At 41.0% G+C, this 15647-nt stretch overlaps 1 protein-coding gene across 9 annotated transcripts in view; it reads right to left on the minus strand.

Moving 5' to 3' along the window:
* The window catches only part of NDST2 (N-deacetylase and N-sulfotransferase 2), a 127902-nt gene that overhangs the window by 34984 nt on the left and 77271 nt on the right, over nucleotides 1-15647 (minus strand). For 2 of the 9 annotated variants that reach the window (XM_033066578.2, XM_033066577.2), the window contains one exon: nucleotides 6638-6902. The exons of the other annotated variants lie outside the window; for them this stretch is intronic. The gene's annotated coding sequence lies outside the window, so the exon portion shown is untranslated. The remainder of the gene's footprint in view (nucleotides 1-6637; nucleotides 6903-15647) is intronic. 9 annotated transcript variants of the gene reach the window in all.

Here is a 15647-nt window from a genome sequence, read left to right on the forward strand (position 1 = left end):
GAAAAAAGAAGTATTCAGAACACTGTTGATCACAAAACTTAGTCTAACAAAACATTAATGTTTTCTTTGGCTTTCTTATTAAATGTTCAGCTTAGTTCAAATAAGTGAATTGAAAACAGGAAATCCCAATAATTTTTGAAAAATCAGTGATCCAATTGCCTTATCTCAGTTGGAATAGAAAGAAGAGAATTGCCAGAAGTGCAAAATTCTCTCCAAGTAGAAATGTTAATCTGCCTGTCTGGTGAGGTCTTCAATAGGACAGGGAGCACCTTTCTTTTGGTCTAGGCTGGTACAGAGTATTCAGTCTGTAAAATGCATTGCAAAAAATGCAGTAACTTGATTCCCCACTTGCATACAACAACATAATCACTTACCAACACATATCTCTACTAATATGGTGGGCCTTGTGCATGTTTTTGTGGAAAGACTCATTCCACAAAGAAAGAGACACAAAATGGTTTAGAACCAGTAATCAGACCCATGAAGTGCCTGCCCTGTGAGTTTGTGCATGCTAGGGAACAACAGCCATGGCAGCACAATTACCCCATAGTGAGCAATGACAGGAGTGCTGCTGAGCACCCCAGATCTGCCACAGCCCTGCGCTCTCTACTTTCATTCACGCAGGCTGACCAGCACAGCTGAACTTTGCCTGGACAGACAGGCTAGCTGATGGCACTCGCTGTAATACAGACACTAATTTTCCACAATCTAGCAACTACTTTAAGATAAAATGTGGCTGCTCTTTAACAGCATACAGAAAATAGTGAACTATGTGAAAAATTCTGTACTCCAAATGAGAAGGGAATTTATTACTAATCATTATATGAAGATCTAATGCACACAGTGCTCAACAAAATAGTGGCAAACACACTCCTTTATCTTGCCATATGTACTATCTCACATTAAGAAACATGACCCAGAACAGCAGATATAAGAAAGGAAGGCTACAAGAGAGAGACAATTAGTCAAGTAAACAACTTGGGAATGATTGCTGGATGAAATGGGCTCACAAGAGCAGAGAAAGGGAGGGAGGATTTGGCAGCAGAGACTGGGAGACTGTTCCAGGAATAGGAGGCAGCATGAAACAAAATGCAAAGCAGAGAGTAGGAGGAAGAGATAAATGGAGGAGTACACAGCGAGTCAGAGGGGAGTAAGAGAAAATGACAGCTCACATTGCTTAAGAAGGTAGAAGCGTAGTGCCTAAAGACAGAATTTTCCTAAGACGTTAGGTCTAGCTTGCCTACGTTTAAAAAACATAGGTTCTCTAATAACCAAAAAAAGCATGGTCTGAAAGGCTTAGCAACTCCTCTTCAAAGATGAATTCCACCAGGAACAGGCCAGCATGCTTACAGCTTATGTATTTAATGCTGACAGAGGAGGGCTCAAACAGTCTGAAATGCACAATGTCACGCAATATTCCAGACACACTGCAACATGATTGCATCCATATCCTGACTAAACGCACTACTGGTTTGGTTGTAAAAATCAAACAGTGCTTGCTGAATTCACTGCATTCATCCCTTTCCTTTGTCCAGAGCAAAGTGTTCTGGAGCAATGGAAAGCAAGAGCTACATTAAGGCAATAAAGTTGCCTCAACTACATTCCTACAGTGCTTTCTGCCCTTTCCATTGTGAACTGTGTCCCACACAGAGACAGAAGCGGTATTAGCTAGCTGAAAGTTTAGATTAGCTAGAATCAAAGAATATCAAAGAATAATCCCAAGAAACATTATAAATGCTCAAATTTCATCATTAATGTTGAAAGTTGAAATGTGCTAACTGATGTTACTGAAGTAACAGATACTTTATAGTTTTCAGATCACTTAATACTATATCTGGTGCATGGATGTGATGGGAGAGAAACAACTGCATTTAGCATTTAAGTGATTAAAACTCGACTTTGCAGCAACACTGTAACTAAATAATTAATGCTTTCTCATGGCCTCAGATTACATTAACACTATACTTCTAGATACAATGTTTTCCTCCTGTTTCTACAGTGCTGCAAATGAGAGAGCAAAGGCAGACTGGATTCCAACTCTGAAGTGTCCTACCTTCTTCATTCCAGGCAAAACACAAAAATTAAGTAATTTTTAGCTAGACAGCAACTTTGAAGAGCTGTGTTCCTAAAAATATCTAATGATAAACATATTTTAAAATTTTAGACATTAATTTTAGAAGTTAAATACAGAATCTAATTTTAACTCTAATGATTTGATCTACTTGACTCTCACATAACTAATTTGGTAGCTGAAATATAATGATTACAGATTTTTGGGAAGACATGCTGTTTTCTTATACAACAGAGAAATGAATCCTGTAAAATTCAATCTTCATTATGAATCTGGGTTAGTGTTTCTGCAGTAATTTGAAATGCTTTGACTTTGTCCCCACTCTCCTGTGAAGTGCTAAGTGACTTGCAGAATATCTGTCACTGCAAGTGTTAACAGAAAGCACATTCAAAGGACCTGCTGGTACCTATAGCAAGAATCCTGCCCCAGTGACTCCATGTTTATTTTTGCCTCTATTCCCCACTGCTTGCCTGTATTTTTCCAACCAATTTAGTTGACATGACCAGGCAGCATCATGAGGCAGCTGCCTGCCACTGGATGCAACCCAGCCTCCTCTGCTTGCTAGGTGCTGTCTCTGCTGCCTGACCTCCCTCTCAGCTAAGAGGGGTATGGACAAGTGTGCAAACTCAGCAGTATCACCACCATTCTCTTCCTCAGCCACAAAAGGTGGTAGCTTGACAGATACATTGGTCATTTCAGCCTCAGGAAACCCAGAGACACAGTCCTTGGTTTCCAGCCCTGGTGTCCCTGTGCTCAGTCAGGCAGCAGTGTCATGGGTGTGTGTAAGGGTTATCAAGTTTTCTACTGCCCTCACTCAGCTCCTCCAGAGTTAAGACAGGGTGAGTGTTTCCTAAGTAATTCTTGCACACATAAACTGAGGACTCAGTTCTGTCCTCTCACCCAAATGCCAACTTCCCAAAGCATTCAGAGAGGATGACTCCATAGCTGAGCTAGGCGGGGATTCTGTGTTCAGGAGCTGTTCAGTGCCCTGCTTGGTTTCCATCTTTCTGTTCTTGCAGGGTTAGAAGAACAAAAGGACAAGCAGCATTACCACAGGAGATGAGACAGGGTGGGACATTAAAATCTTAAATTTCTTCTTTGTGCACTGGTCCACAAGCAGCAGAAATGGGTTCAAAGAATCTTTGAGACAGAGCTCTTCATGTACTCTCTGGGAGGGAGCCAGACATCATCCTAAAAGCTACAGAATTCAAGGGTAAGACCGACTTCTGTCCTTTACTCCACTTTTACCTTGATGTGGTTACACATTTCCGGAACTCCATCCGGAAAACGGGAATCACATTACACAAAGATGCCAAGCATCAATGCCTCTACAGCACTTTGTGACTGTATCAGAATGAATTGATATCCTGGTGTTACCTGGGTAAAACACAAACTGCAAAACAGTGATAAGGGTGGAATTGCCACCACTTGCTGCTCTACTGCAAACACTCCAGAGAACCAGATCTGAGACAGACAGGAAGTCAGAAGTTCTCCATCAGTCCTCAATTAGCAGAAGGACTGTAAATCAGCTTGGTTTGCTGACAACATAAAGGCTGCTCCATGGAAGGGGTTAAATTTCTCTTCCCCTCCACTGCATTTTCCAGGCTCCCATATATTTCTTTTCCTTCACTGCTGCTATTTGCATCAAAAACGGGAATCACACTCATTCAACAAGAGCCACCTTGGAGGTTAAACTACTGGCAGTGACATTTAATTTATTGAAAAGGGGAAAGACAGAGGGTTTATTTTAGGTCAAACTGCTTATATGAAGAATCACCTTGGACTCTGCAAATGCTAAGAATGCAAATAAAGAGGAGATATATTAGTCCTCTATTTTTATGGGAGAGTTCCACTGCCCTCCACAATGCTAAACAGAGTAGTCCAGGAACTGATGTAACATCTGCAGGCAGAATCAATGACACTAATGCTTCCACCTCAGAAGTAACACCTTATCTTCTACTCCCTGCTCCTTATAGAAATAAAACCCAAACAATCTATCAGTGGGAGACACTGGAAGTTTGTGTTATGTGCTCTCCCACATTCGCCACCCCTCGCTCCAGGAAGATCCTTTGGCCTTTACACAAATATATCATGCATTTGAATTTTTAGTATAAAAATGATTTACTTAATCTGAAATGAAGCACACAATACAGAGTGGTCACTAAGCACTAGAAAAAAGCTGAAAAGCTACTAAAGCAGACATACTAAAGCAGAGAGAGGTATACATCTCCATTTGGGTTTTTTCAGTTCCAAAAAGGAGGGTTTCTGCATTATCTCAGCTCATATGAGGGGTATGAAAAAACAAGACTACACTATGCTCATATGATACCTAACATCAGAGTCTTTTGTTTGGAAGAAGGCATCACACTGACTGAAAGCAGCTTTTCAAATAGCAAGCTACAGAACCAAATTCCTCTGAGGAATATTTTGCATTAAAAATGGCTTAATACTTGCAATGAAATATTCCAGCACCAGCCATATTCCAAGAACAATGTGTGCTGCCTCTCCACAAGCCCCTGGGCCGGGCTTGCTGACTCTATAGAGAGTTTGTTATTGCCCTAAGGGAGCATTAGATACTGAAGAGCTCACAGTTTTCCTTTCACTTCATGCCTGGGCTCATCATAATGCGTGCAAGCTGGCTTAGTCTGCAGACCTTCCTTTTTTTACATCTTCCCCCTCCTATTTTCCAGCAACCCAACAACATTTTTTACAGATGAGCACTATCAATTGTTTCTTTTGAAACAAGGTTATTGAAACCACCACCTTCCTTAGAGTGTTGCAGAGAATAAGACAAAGTTCCCAGCTTTCACACACAACTGAATGCTTTTACGGCACCAGGTGACTCCATCATGAAGCATCAGAAAGCAGGCGCCCCAGAGTGGTAACTACTCTAATACCTGCTCCTGTCCAGCTCTGCTCTACCAGTGACACTTCACCCTGGCAGGTGCTCGACTCGGCATTTTGGTTTGCACTTCCGGGGTTGGAAATGTCAGAAAATTATTCACATATTAGCCGCTCCTGAGTGTTAGCCGCATTTCCGGGGTGGGAGCAAAATTTTAGTCAAAAGGGTGCGGCTTGTAATCATGAAATTACTGTATACCTTTTCTTTATATCTTTGGGATTCTTGAACTGGATGGCTTATAGAAAGGCCACATCCTAAAATAATATAGAAAAAAATCACTGCTATTTTAGCTAACCTGAAACATATGACATCACTTAAACAGAGCCCATCACCCTTCCTCATCCTTTATGAGCTGAATTTGGGGAGTGAGATGGAAGGGTAGAGAAGGTAATTGAAAACTGTGTCTCCTCTTCCATATAGCCACATTTCAGAGGGCAGGTTTTAGACAGCAAGAGCTACATCTACACTGTTGCTTACAATGCAGGCTAACTACCTAACATATTTGTTACTTTAAGACGAAAAACCAAAGGCCATTAAGAAAAGAAGCCTTGAAAAAAGTCTCAAGTCTATGCTCCAGTCCATGCTCTTGCTTTCTACCTCTGCAGTATCTGGCCAAATTTCAGAAACATCTGTATTAGCGACATGAACGTGACTGGTTAATAAGAGAATATTTTCAAAGACCCAAATTCTGTTTAATGTGCCTTGACCAGGAGAATGGCATCTACGGGTCAGCTCGAGGATCAAGAAGTTTCTTAATGACCAGAAAAACCCTCAATGTTCTGAGTGAATAGTTTTTCCCAAGAAGTTAAAAAAATAGAAATCAAACACATTGGTAACCAAAGGATCATAATTTACTAGTCTGTGGTGAAAGGAAAAATAGTATCTATAAAAATTTGCATTTCTAAGCTTTCATCTTGCTAAATATTAACTAAGCAGAACTAGCTTTGCTCTTGAGATGCAAACAAGAATTCAGATTGCTGTGTGACAAAACACTAGCAATTGTGGTTTAGTCCTCAGGAAACATATAAGGCATTATCTGTTTTTTAAAATGTTCTCTGCAATGCCTCTGATCTTCACAGTAATTTCAATAATTACCAATATTGCTGATACCTCTTCATCTACCAGTCTGCTACCCGAGACATGAAATGACAATGAAGGTTCAAAGGAGTATCTATGGAGTATTCATGGTGTATCACAAGCAGAGCCTAGGCAAAGGCGTGTGCAGCTATAATCACCTCCCCTGTGCTACTCAAGTGCATTAATGAGCCACCAGTTCATCACAGGCCAGATTTCATCCTCCTCCAGCACACTTCAGAACCTGAATTTAACCCAGCAGCAAGGTTAGATGCAGAGACATTCTGTGGGGAGGGAAAAGGAGAGCAGGAGGAGGCAGAGAGAAGGAACTAACAAAGAGCTTAATGAGCAAGGAACTATAGCAGGCATATCAGTATGAGATACAAGCCCTGCCAACTCCACTTAGTGCACCGCCTAATACAGTCACTGAATAGCAGCTCCTCCTCTCAGGGCACTGTCCTTGCAGATAATGACTGGTTAACAAGCAGTCAAACAGCAAGGCACGGAAGAAAACAGTGTTTTCTTGTAACAACCTAGGTAGCACTTAGACAAGGAATAGCGAAGATAGGCACAAAGATTTAAATTCCTACCTTTAAAAGTGAAATCCTTACACGCAGTTACTCTATCCAAAGGGGTCAGACAGTCAGCAGCCCAAGGAAAGACATGGAGCCAAATGGAAAGCAAGAAAGCCTGAGAGGTGGTCTTCACAAAAACCATACAGTGAACTGGCCTTCCTGGAGAAGGGCGGGCAGCTGGGCTGCACAGTTGGTAGATGGGTAAACCATTAGTAGCAGTGGCTGCCTTCCCTTCAGTGTTGCCAAAAGCTCTTCACATCATTTTGTGACCCTAAGGATGCTGTAATTTTAAGCACAGGCAAATGCAAAAATGTAAATAAATTCATTCTATTAAAAAGAGCACATTAGTGCAGAGCATAAGCACCATTAAAGAGTAGCTGCTATACCATACTACAACTACAGGTAGGTAGTGGGCAAAGCACAGTCCCACACAAACAGTCCAAAAGCACAGCTCCCTTTCCCCAGAAACTATCTTGCCTTGCAGCTCTTCTCTGAAAAGCTTCCATGTCACACCCTGAAATCTCAGGAACAATGAGAGGAAAGTAAGGAAGATGGTGTGCAAAGGAAGGCATGGTCCAGTGCAAAGGAAGGCATGGTCCAGTGCTCAGCTTATCATGGCACACGGCAGGTTCGGGATGCTCCGTCAGGGTGGGAACAGCTCCATTCCTCCCTCCTCTTACACACTGTGCATCTAATCACGGTAGGGCAGGGCGCTGAACTCCATTTGCACGGCAGACAATGGGATCTGGCAGCAGTTCAAAGGCATTTATAGCGAAGTGACTGAACAAGCTCAGTGCTGGCGCAGGCAGCTGAGGATGCAGAGCGCCCCACTTTCCTCCCTTGCACACTCAGGCTGCAAAGACAGGTGCTGCACCAAGGGCAGCCAGCTCTCCTTTTGTTCCAGGGGCATGAGGATCACAGAGGAAACCAAAAAGGTACCACCACCAAGAACAGAAGCACCATGTCAATAAGGTAGAGAGAGGTGGGGAGCGAGTGGGGAAAGAGGAGGGAGAGGGAGACAGAGAAGAGAGAGGGTGGCAGGCAAAGGGAGAGCAAGCAGGCAGGCAAAGGGGGAGAGGAAAAAAGGGAGCCCATGGCAGCAGTGCCTGGCACCCTGACAGCCTGCTGCCACAGTTCATCTTCTGAAGCTGTCACAGGTTTATGGATGCCTCTAGACTGACAAGCTGACAAGATGAGGGAAACTACACTCAGAAAATGTATTCAGCAGCAGTAAATTGCTTCTCTTTCCCTAATGTGGTTTGCAGCTTCACTCAGGGAGCTGATCTCATTTGGGGCGGTGCAGGGAGCAAATCAACTATGTATATTCAGACACTATTATTGGAATCTGGAGACTGGAATAAATCTACAGAGGGACAAAGAAAAATCACCTTCTTGTGAGCTACTAATAAAAAATTAACATGTTAAAAGAACAAATACATAAATCACAGATTCTGCTCTCTCCCTGTGTAAGCATTTTTGGTAGCAGTGGTTGGGGGTGGGGCAGGAGCTAAGCTCCTGAAAACCTGTCAGAAGAGGGGCTCTCTACTTCAAAACCTAACAGAAAACAGTGTCGTAGAGAAGCAGAGACAGGCAGGAAAGGAAGCCCTTCTGACCACAGCAGTATACCCTGCTCTTCAAAGATGCAATGCCCCAGGTATGCTCAAAGTTGTATCCTTTCCCAGTCAGGGTTTGGGAATAGAGGGTTTTCAGACAGGATGACACAGTAGCACACATCTCTAGAGAAGTTCTTTTAACCGGAGTTGACAGTGCACAGCAAACACTTCTGTGGCAAGCAGGGAGAGCTTAATAGGCTGGAATGTTACAGGGTATTAGAGAGACTCTGGGAGAGGCCTGAATCTCACTGATTCATCAGGTGCCATCCCTGTTATAAAGTGAAAAAAGCACCTCCTTAAAATTTTATCCTGACAATACCAAACTAAAACCTAAAATCAGAAACAAGGGTCAAGTACCAGGCTCTTGGGTTTACCTACTATGATTTAACCTGCTTTTGTAGACTGCCCAGCTTTAAGGTCTGCCTCAAAGATATTTCCTACTGTCTCATTGCTTTGACAGGACAGAAAGAAATCCCTGTAAGCTATGATAGAAAATGCTCTAAAATGTTTATTATGAGTAAATTACTTTCCCTTTGAATTAACAATAAAACTCATTCTGAATAGGCACACAATTATGTATTATTTCTGTCCTATATTGGCACAATGATTTGCTCAGTGTTATTTAATTCTAGAAGATATATTACAAAAACATTACATTACCTTATATTACAAAAAGAGCACAAATTCTTCATTCATTTATTTAATATGAAAACTGAAAAGAGTACGGAAGTCTTTCAGAAAGAAAAGCACACAGACACAAAGATATTTATTGCTAAATGGTGAATAAAAGACGAAGGTGCTGAGGGATAAGGATTACACACATAAAACCAGAGCTGCTGTCCTAATCAATCAGTGAAAGTTAAATCGAAGTTGAGCACCTTTGAAAAATGTTTCCACATCTAAGAGAGGAGACAATTCTCTATTTTGCCTCATTAAAAAAAAAAACCTTCTCACATACATGCCATGCTACAGTGCAACACTGCAAATCTGCAAGCCTCTTCGTGAAGTGCAGATGGATGTTGCTGACAAAAATGTTCATAGAATCGTAACCCAAAACCATTAAATTTTTTAGCTTCCAGCTCCCATCTATGCCAGTAAACAAACCCTTTCCATTCAAGCTGCAGTATGCAAACAGCAGATGTTGGAAATCTCTTGATACTCCACTAATCAGAAAGATGACAGAAAATTCTAACTCCTCACAACAAAGAACCAATTTTTAGAATAACCACGATTTTCATGATGGCTTTCCACCATACATTTAATACATCTTGCTTCAGTCTCCAGTGTTTTATAGACATTCAGGTTTACTGGACGCTTGCTGGTAATCTTTTCAAATCTATTCATTTAGAAAATACTAGAAAGAAGAATTACTACTGTTCCATATGTATGAAGACAATTAACTTTTGCTCACTGCCTAAAGTCAAAACTTCAGTATTTCTCTCAAAGGCTAGATTTCCTCTTCTTCATTCTCCTTAACCAAACCCCCTGCCCTTTCCCATGCCCCACCACAACTATTCCACAGTGTCCTCCAGATCAAAGGCAAGCAGAGGAATAATTTAGTCCAACTGATGTTAAGCACCATTTAGGGGCAAGTACATGAACTATGTCCTCATGCTAGCAGGTAGTTATGGTGAGATTTCAGTGGTATTTTTCTGAACAGTTCAGTCCTAATTACCCTGCCATAACACAATAATGCAGCTCTGCAGAGTGCAGAGTTTGTTGTGATTGTTTTCAAAGAGCCCTGGAAATAAAGGGGGAAATGATGGATATTGCTACCAGTTAACAAACAGTCTCTATTTCTGCTCAATTTAAGGACAGTCTCCCCAGGCAGCTTCCCAGTCATTGGGAGAACCCCTTAGGTCTTTCAATAACAGGCCCTGTGCTGGCTGTGATGTACAACAAAGCCTATCTGAAACTACTGCATGATCTTTATATTTGCTGTTCAATGGATTTTAATCACATAGTGACAGCAGAGGCACACCAGTGCAGAGGGTCTCCACCAGAATCAGCAGACTACTTCTGAGGGGTCCAAGAAAAGGTTACCAAGAAAACCAAGCCAATCTCAGAAGTTTTGATTGAAGTTTTGACACTGTAAAGGTGTCAGTATCTTTATTAGGTAATTTTTTTTAGATCTGTGAACTAAAACAGATTTTAGAAGTAATTTTTGTGAGGGTAATGCCCAGAAGAATGAAAACAAACTCAAAATATCTAGTCAAGATTCAGACAAAAGTCTCTCTTCTGTCACTGGCTGAAGTTGTGCCTGCTGCAGTATTTCTGGAGTAGTCTGTATCTTTCCTCTACTTCTAACACAAATAATCTGGAAAACTCATCTAAAAATCAGAACCAACAACTCAGAGAAAAAAAAGGCGTCTTTTAGAGCCACTACACTTTAAGAAAGAACCATGTTTTTTACAAAAACATTAACAGTATGTGCAGTATCTCCTCCTCACTATGGCCATACTGTGTAATGGCATGATTTCTAAGATGTTGCTAAGACCCAAACCTCTTGCTGTGTTTTGTATCAGTACCTTAAAAGAGTACATGATAACATGGTAAATGTGTTTCAGCTAAGTGGCCTTCACTTGTAAATAACCCGATCTTTAAACATTAAATTAAAAAATAGCAAAATCCCACTGTCCAAGCAAATCTGCTAACAGACATATACTGAAATCCCAGCTTCATAAAGCAAGATCCTTGATAATCCTCTCTGACATCTCTCATTTACTGAGCTATATTACAATGTTTACTTGAACGTTCATGAAGAGACTAAAAACTGGACAAAACACATTTTTAATGCCCTGCCATGATCAAAAGACATGTTTTTCTGTTACATGTTTTTCAAAATATCTCAGGTTTATGATGTTTTTTACACTGATTACATTTGAGAAACAGTCAAGGCCTAAATGGTTCTGGCTACCAAGACACAGGAAGACATGTCCTTGTTTAGTTTACATTTGAAATTATTTTTGTGATCAAGCCTTATTTGTAAGTCATCATGGCACAATAGTGATAGTGTATCTAGGAACAATTCTTAACCTCAAAACAGAAACACATAACAAATCCAGAATGGTTTATGGTAATGTGCCAAAACAGAATTAACTCACCCAAGTTCTTCAGACTCACACACACACCTTTCCCATCCCCAGTCTACCCTGTCCACAGATCTTGTTCCCCAGGGCTCTGTCCACCCTCTCACTAACTCAATTTACCATATTTACAGCTGGAAACAACAGACAGTATATCATGTGGCAGCCCCATAAATCTTGGAATTCTCACCAAAGGCAGTGAAGACCAAACATATTTGTGCGCAAATTTCCTTGAAAAAATACCAGCAAATATAGATTGATATTGAGGTACTTAAATACTGCACTTACTAGCTGAAAAAAAAGTTTATTTCTTTTGAGTTCCTCCATCCTCCCTCACCCAAATATTGATACAGGATATATTTATCACCTTAGCTTTTTTAAAAAAGATACTTGGGCACAACTCAGATTTTGTAGGGATCACCAAGGGAGAAGGTAAAACTTCTCATGCACTTTAGCAACTGTGGAAGGGATAGAAGATCCAAGGATGCATTTAACCCAGCCAGTATCTTCTTGTTAACAGAAGAACAGTTTCCTCTCTTGAATTCCCTTTTTAACTAAGCATACCAGAGATCTACCCCAAAGCACCATGACTATAATTAAACCCAACAAAAGCTTATTGCCTTAACAAGCCATGTGAACATTGCCAGAATGCAGGCTGGGATTGGGCTGAGAAAGGAGATCAACTCTGCAACCTTGGGTAGGCAGAATCTCTTCAGCTTCAATCAACTCATTTTATTTGCACATATTTTGGTAAATTTCTAGCTGGCTTGAATGTTCATGTCGTCACTAGTGAAATCTACCCCACCTGAAATTCAATCAAAGACAGCTATGTCATATCCTTTTTTTTTTGTCCTGGTACTGAAATAGAAAACAAGAGTGGTTCTTGAAAAGGTCCTTCCTGCTACTCTGGTTGTAGTTGATGTTGGAATTAAGAGGGGAAACAAAGCAAAGCAAAACAAACAAACAAACAGTAAAAGGTTTGTATCCTAAAAACACATCTCTGTCTCTAACAGCAGTAGACAAGTCAACGACTAAGCACTCTATTTGGAATGAAGTGCCTATCAACAATTTCTGAAGCCAGAATAAACACATGAGTGAAAATGATTTTCTTTCTCTTCAGTGAAACTGAGGCTTTGTTATTGGTACCAGCTGTATCATTAAAATTCATGTGAGATGGCAGTACAGCAAGAAGCCTTCCATCCATAAAGGAACTGAAGGTGTCAGCACCTGAGGGCACCATCAGCCCCTGGTGACACAGACTGCTCTCAAGTAAACCCTCCATGCACTCCCCCTGCACCCTGATTCAAGGCTGGGCTGGCCCCCTGCTCTCTGCCTGAACTTGGTTGCAGCTTTATCTGTCTGCAGCCCTGCTCCTGCCTTCATCTCGTGGATTGACTTAGGGTGTAGGAAGCTCTTCTGGAAAGGCCTCTCGTGTATGGTGTAGTTTGTACCCAGTTCTTTGGCCCTGTCTCCTGGATGGCCTTTGGACCATCCTGCTGCTTTGTCTCCAGCCCTGTCTTAAACTCCTGGATGGAACCTCCTTCCTCCATGCTGCCTGGAAGTGTCAACAAACCCTGTCACCAGGACCCAGCTCTGCCTGCCATGCTCGGACCCTGTGAACTGTGCCCATCAGTGCTGGCACTGCTGCACTGGGGCCACCTTGCCTTGGACTTGCCTCTGCTCCCTGCCCTTGTTGTACCTCACAAGAGGCTGGTGCTTAGTGGCTACAGGAACAGATTTAAAAATCAATGGAAACAATATTCATCTCTTGTAACTGTCAATTGTACACGTCTTTTCTGGGAAACCCTCCAAGTTGTCCATAATCAAAACCTAAGTTGATTTCTGAAGCCTTCAAACATGGCCTTCAGACAGACCTTGGCAGTTTGGTGTGGGCCTTGGATCAACAACTTTAATACCAGATACAGGAAATACCATCTGAGAGACTAGCAGAGTTTTGTAATATATTAAGCACATGAATCATTTTGTGGAACAAGGTGAAAGAAAGGAAGACTATGCATGTGCATTTATAGAGGAAAACCTAACCATAATGTGCTGCTTTTCATCTTCCATGTTAAGGGAGGGGGAAAGCTCTTCACATATTGAACACAGCATTCCCCAACCACGGTATTCATTTAAAATGCATGTTGAATGGGGTGAAAAGGGTCAGATTAAAGCCATTCAATTGACAAACAGATGATACATCCAGAAGGGAGAAACATGCCCCCAACAAAGCACCCTAAGTCATGCCCCTCTGCTTTGTAATTAATTTTTTTGTCTCTGTTCATCTGTGCACACATTTCTTATCTCACAGATCTCCAAAGCCCACTTGGGGACAGAGTATGCTTATACAGAGGAAAAGACACTGAGGATAGTGGGTGTTGCTATGCAGGTTGCTGGTCTTACACAGTCTTTACACTTCATAGTGCTTACAATTTCAGATAGCTAATTCATTTTTGTATTCATCTTTAATACTCAACAGGCTCATTTTCAGCAAGAGTCAATCCTTAAAATGATGTAAATTGTAACTGGCAAAAATCCACCATGTATGTGCCAGTTCTCAAACTTCAGACCAATAAGCTAATTAAAATGTTTAAAACCAAATCCTGTCCAAGCACTAAAATTCATCCCCATTGTATAAATGTGGCACAACATAATGTAGACACACCATTTGATAATATTAGATCAATTCCCCAAGTTTTAGAGGAATTGGTTTACTGTAACCTGCTCCAGAAATGGAGATGAAGAACTGGTGACTGCAAAGGAATACCTGGCAGACAAATCCTTATTAGAACCAACTAACAAAACGGACACAGTTAGGAACCTGAAAAAGTTAAAATATAACGGAAGAGAAAATAAGTTATTTGCCCCTCTATTTCTGCTACAACTGAACAGTTGAGATATCTCAAAGGAAAAGAAAGACTTTTGGGAAAATAAAGACTTTTTGAAAAGTAAGCTACAGGCATTTTGGGACTCACTTTCTGTAATTTAACTGTGGGATATCGCTGGCATAGGCAGGAAACATTAAGACATTAGTTTTAAGCAATAAGTAAGTATTGCTAAGGATGAACTAATCACATATTAGCACTAGGAAAGTCTAAATTCCACCGTTAAATTAATAACAACTTAAATTTTCCAATAACTCTGCTTTCATGCAGAGTGAAATGGATTCTGCATGGACTATCTGGTTGTATCTTCTAACTACATGGTCCCCTTTCCATAGCCTCTAATTTGTACATTTTTGCTGTCTTTCCCCATTTTCTACCCTTTGTGTCAATGAAATCAGTGGTGCAGTAGCAATTCACTGTGGCTGTACCCGAAGCCAAACACTGCTCTCCCTTTGCTCTTCTAGCCATGTTGTCACATTGACAGTAGTAGAATACATGAAGCGTTCCATTAATATTTTGACTCTTTCACTTATTATAGATATTTATCAATTTCATATGTGAAAATGACACTTTTCTGGAAGTACATAACTATTCAAGCTGAATAGAATGCTTATGTGGTCACTACACTCATCTATTCCATCTCAAATTTTTGTGTAACTTATTCTTTTTAAAATCTTGTGTTTGCAGCAGCTTCTTCTACCATTTTACTCTTCACAAGAATGCACTGCAAGTATAAAAACATGTATCACAAATTTCAAGTTCTTTTTGTTCCTTTACTAGTCTCTCTGCAAATGTCACCTGATAAAAAGTTGACAGGAGAAAAGATTTAGTATTCCAATCACGCTGGAATAAGCTATGATAACAGAGCTACATCAGCTTCATAGGTCATACCGCTCTTCCCAAATCCTTTTATCTAACCAAGGCCTAAGGACTCTTGTCTACGTGTCTCTAGAAAACTCAGGGTTAGGGTTGTGAAAAAGCACAAAGCTGAAGCACAAAGCTGAAGCATCAGTGGCTGCCAAAAGAAAGTGTGAGCTGGGTGGAAATCTGCCCTAGAAGAAATCTCATTTGGGCAATAGTATCATTGCCGTTGCAGGAAAATTAGGGTAAAGTTCAGCTTCTGGTTGACAAACAAAGGAATTTAGAATTGCAGCATGTGTAGGGCTCAAAGAGCCCAAAGTCCTTGTTTCAGCATATCCACCCTTCCTCACCATCTCAGCTACTGTACACGGGAACCCAGCACTAAGCACCAGCTCCTGCATCTCCTTTCTATAAACCCAGGCTATTTGCCCAAGTCATGAGCTGCTCCATGCTCCCTTCTCTGCCCCCGATTTTCTGCACACTTGAAGCTGTAGTGGTCTACTCATACAAAGCAAACTGAGAAATCCATACAACACTCTTTAAGGCGTGAAAAAGTATTTCAACCAGATTTTTCAGCACA

The sequence above is a fragment of the Catharus ustulatus genome, chromosome 8 (genome assembly GCF_009819885.2).
Source record: "Catharus ustulatus isolate bCatUst1 chromosome 8, bCatUst1.pri.v2, whole genome shotgun sequence".
NCBI classification, from domain to species: Eukaryota; Metazoa; Chordata; class Aves; order Passeriformes; family Turdidae; genus Catharus; species Catharus ustulatus.